The 4,711-nt window shown below is 48.0% G+C and overlaps 1 long non-coding RNA gene across 1 annotated transcript; it reads right to left on the reverse strand.

Annotated features, from left to right (window-relative positions):
- Positions 1–317: 317 nt before the first annotated feature.
- On the reverse strand, positions 318–1,441 carry LOC123462063. The gene is made up of 2 exons (XR_006638074.1): positions 1,305–1,441; positions 318–758 (listed from the first exon to the last, which is right to left on the reverse strand). It is a non-coding gene; the product is annotated as an uncharacterized LOC123462063 (long non-coding RNA).
- Between the last annotated feature and the right edge of the window lie 3,270 nt (positions 1,442–4,711).

A 4,711-nucleotide genomic window follows, 5' to 3' on the forward strand; every position in this document is an offset into this window, starting at 1 on the left:
CTAGAAAAAAAATTACAGAATGCAAATCTTCACAGCGCCCAGCTTACAGTTGTAGAAACTCCCCCAGCCCTCGGAAGCCCAGCCACAGCCCTCTGGTTCCACAGATGCCCATGAAGGACTCTGAGCAGCTGTTAAAGAATGTAGGCAGCCGGGCGTGGGGGCGCACGCCTTTCATCCCAGCACTCGGAAGGCAGAGGTAGGAGGATCGCCGTGAGTTCGAGGTCACCCTGAGACTATATAGTGAATTCCAGGTCAGCCTGAGCTAGAGACCCTACCATGGAAAAACAAAAAAACACACAAACAAACAAAAAAGAATGTAGGCATGCAGACTTAAATTTATTTTGAGAAGACATTATTCTATTTTAATCAAATCCACGCAGATAAGACTTTACATATTCAACAGGGTGTGATACCCCATACAAATTGAAAAAAATAAATTAGTTTGATGTTTCTGGATCAATATAACCATAAATTTCTGTACAATGCCACTCAAAATGGAGAACCAGAATTCCTCTTTCCAAAGTCAAAGTCAACCAGTAATAGCAGCAGGCCAGGCCAGGCGGCAGCTCTCTCAGGTTCGGCAGCCCATCGCACATTCTTGTCATTGACAAACCAAAACTGTGTTCCGCAGTCCGAGCACAGGATGGGTTAAGCAAGCCGCCCTGGCTGCTCAGGGGAGCAGTCGGGTTTTTAGGTGTTCGGCTATTGTACAATTCACCTTTGTAGCCTTGGGGGGCACCTGGGTCAATCAAGGTTCTCTGGAGAAATAGATTCAAGACACACACACACACATACACACAGAGAGGAAGAGAGAAACACACAACAGAGGTGTTTATGCAGGCTGAGAAACCCCAGCATGTGCTGTCTGTCAGTAAAGACCCAGAAAAACTAATGGTCTGATTTAGTCCAAGGCTAAAGGCTTGGGAAACAGGAGACGAAGGTATAAACCCCAGTCCAGGGCTGGAAGCACAGGACACAAGATGGCCCAATTCAACAAGTGAGGCAGGATGCAAGGGCAGCCTCCTCCTCCTCTTCCTCCCCCTCCCTATTGAGGGCTTCAAGGCTGAGAAGATGCCCAGCCATGTGGGGGAGAACTACGTACTTCATGGGGCCTGGGAACACAACAGTCACCTCATCCAGAGCCCACCCGCACACCTGGCTTAATCTGGACCCTTGAGACCTCTCCAGGCAACACAGCAAAGGAGCTACCACGGACCCCTGGGCTCAGCGTGAGGCCCCAACTGCCCATCCCTGTCCTGGGTTGGTTTGTTTCTCACAGCTCATTGGCCAGGGGTAGTAATTACTTTCTTGTTGCTGTGACCAAACACTTGACCAGAAGCAGCTTGAGGAAGGAGAGGGTTTATTCTAGCTCACAGTTCCAGCGGCTGCTTCCCATCACGACAGAGGAGGCAAGGCGGCAGGAGGCAGCAGCTTTCGCGGTGTAGCCAGCGTCAGGAAGAATCAGGGAGGACAGGAAGTCGGGCTGCGCTGTGAAACATCGAGGCTGCCCCCCAGGAATCCACTTCCTCCAGCAAGACTCCACCTCCTGAACGGTCCACAGCCTTCTCAAACAGCACCGCCGGCCGGCCGGGGACCAAGTGTTCAAACTCTTGGGTCTACTGGAATATGTTACATTCAAACCATAACAACAGGTCACCTGGGTATAACTTTCTTACACTCTTGGATTCTTACAGCCAGTTACGCATCTTCATTATAGCACACCTCACTCTGGCCCCTCTAGCCCTGGACCTTGAGTTTCATAGGGCAGGAAAGACATCTTCCACACCTTATTCTCTTCCTTCAGGGCTCTGACCTTGTATGTACTCAGAGAACATTCAAGAGAATGAAGAATTCATCCCTCACAGTGCTCCTGGCATGAACTTAACCCCTTGTTTCATACATATCTCTTATTCAAAAGTAAGACACGCTAGTGCTGGGGAAATTAGCAGATGTTTTCCATACAACTGTTTTTTTTTAATATATATAATTTTTGTTTTGATTTTTCGAGGTAGGGTTTCACTCTAGCCCAGGCTGATCTGGAATTCACTATGGAGTCTCAGGGTGGCCTTGAAGTCACGGCAATCCTCCTACCTCTGCCTCCCGAGTGCTGGAATTAAAGGCGTGCACCACCACGCCCGGCTTATTTAAAACATTTTAAAATTTATGCGCATGTATGTGTGTGTGTGTGTGTGTGCACAGCATGTGCATGCCCAGCGTACCCCAGGGCTCTTGCTTCTACAAACAAACACGAGATGCTTGTGCCACTCTTTGCATCAAGCTTCCTTGGGTGGCTTGGGAATTGAACCCAAGGCCATCAGGCTTTGCAAGAAAGCAGCTTTAACCATTGAGTGATCTTTACAACTTCATATTTCTTTGTTTTTGAGATAGGATCTTGCTATGTAGGCCAGGCTGGCCTTGAATTCTTAGGCATCCTTTTGCCTTAGCCAGCCAAGTGCTGGATGATAAGCCTGCACCGTTACACATGACTTCATATTTTTTAAGAAAATATTTTTCTTTTCTTTCCATGTTTTTTTTTTTTCCAGGCCCTCCACATGGGATCTCTAGCCACACGGGTGTCTTTCCTTGGCTCTATACTTCCCTCAATAAATATAATAATTTAATAATTATCCTTCTCAGTCTTTTTTATTATTATTCAATTCTTCTTTTGGTTTTTCGAGGTAGGATCTCACTCTAGCCCAGGCTGACCTGGAATTCACTAGGGAGTTTCAGGATGGCCTTGAACTCATGGCGATCCTCCTACCTCTGCCTCCCGAGTGCTGGGATTATAGGAACTCTGCTTTCTTTTCTTTTTTCCCTGATTTTAATGCAATTCTTTGATTAAAATTAGAAACGAACCTAGAGTCTGGGGTTCAAGGACTTTCTTGGACTCCTAAACTCTGTTACAAATTCAAGGTCATTCTCAGCTACATAGTGAGTTTGAGGGCACCCTGTCTTAAAAACCCAAAAAGGTAGCCAGGAGTGGTGGCGCACGCCTTTAATCCCAGCACTCAAGGGCAGAGGTAGGAGGATGGCTGTATGCTTGAGGCCACCCTGAGACACTACACAGTGAATTCCAGGTCAGCCTGGGCTAGACTGATACCCTACCTCAAAAAAACCAAAAAAGAAAAAGAGAGAGAGAGAGAGAGAGAGAGAGAGAGAGAGAGAGAGGCTGCCACACCTCAGAGATATATAACTGTCCCGGGGTGTGGGGGTGCAGCCCTGGGACTCCGTAGAACAAGGCCCGCTTCCTCCTCTGACCTCCACTGGTGCTGACATACACTGGTAAAATTATTCATGGGCCTCCTCACCCTGCTTATGTGTCCCTTGTATTAACATGCTATTGTCTCTGAGATGCAGTTACAAAGTGGGGGGGCCTGCGATGAATGATGAGTGATATCCCAAGCCCAAGTTCAACCTGTCAGGCTGTCAACTGTTTTGACACCTTGATTCCCAGTCACCTGGTAACTAGCAAAGGTATTCTGAAGCCTTTAATTTTACCTTTCGCAGGACAGAGGAAATGATGGGAGAAAGGTAGGGTGCCATTTAAGACAGTACCAATTACCTTTTGATGGTCATGAATACATTATTTCATTTGCATTGAATGCTGCCTAAGCAAGAAGCCGGTCCCCCCACGAGGGAGGCTGACTGCCTGCCGTCAGCACATAATTGCTGGGCTCCATCCAGTCCTCTCTCCCCAGAGGATGAAACCTTGCTTTGCTCAAGGTCAGTGTTCAAGTGTCAGTCTGAAAGTTTCCAACAACACATAAACTGCAAGAATACATATGTGTGTGCATGCGTGCATGTGTTTGGCATGAAAGGTGTATATTGTGTGATGATGCATGGAGGCCAAATAAGATGAGAGAAAAGGGCTGGAGGGATGGCTTAGCAGTTAAGGCATTTGCCTGCAAAGCCAAATGACTCAGGTTCCATTCCCCAGGACCCACGTTAGCCAGATGCACAAGGGGGCGCACGTGTCTGGAAATGATTTGCAGTGTCTGGAGACTCTGGCGCACCCATTCTGTCTGTCTGTCTGTCTCTCCCTCTCCCTCCCTCCCTCTTTCTCTGTCAAATAAATAACAATAAAATATTCAAAGAAAAAAAAGATGAGAGAAACCTACTGGGGAAAGATGGCTCAGTGGGTAACGTGCTTACCTCACGAGGAGGAGGGACTGAGATTGTATTCCAGGCACCCATGTAAAAGCCAAGGATGGTGGCATGCACCTAGAATCCAGTGCTGGGGAGATGGAGACAGGAGCCAGAGCTTGAGAGCTTGCTGGCTAGTTAACTGAGCCAAACTGGTGAACTCCAGATAGAGGGAGAGGAGATGCAGTGCTGGGTAAAGGTTACCAGTGCAAGACTGAATCCTCAGTGCCCATGTAAAGCCAGATGCAAAAAGTGGTTCCACTGTCTGGCATTCCTTTGCTTCTTTCGCAGTGGCGAGAGACCCTGGCCAGTGTACATGTGCACACACACCGCACACACACACACACACACACACACACACACAATTTTCAAAAGAAAATAAGGGCTGGGAAGATGGCTCAGTGGTTCCTTGTGCTTTCTGTACAAGCATGAGAGCCTGAGGGGTCTGAAACGGCCATAGTTCGAGTCTCCAGATCCCACATAAACAGCTGGGTGTGGCCATGAGCTCCTGTCACCCCTGCCCTGCAAAAGGGAACAGAGACCAGGGAACCACCTGGTTTAGCAGAAA

This window comes from Jaculus jaculus, chromosome 7 (genome assembly GCF_020740685.1).
Source record: "Jaculus jaculus isolate mJacJac1 chromosome 7, mJacJac1.mat.Y.cur, whole genome shotgun sequence".
Classification (NCBI taxonomy): domain Eukaryota; kingdom Metazoa; phylum Chordata; class Mammalia; order Rodentia; family Dipodidae; genus Jaculus; species Jaculus jaculus.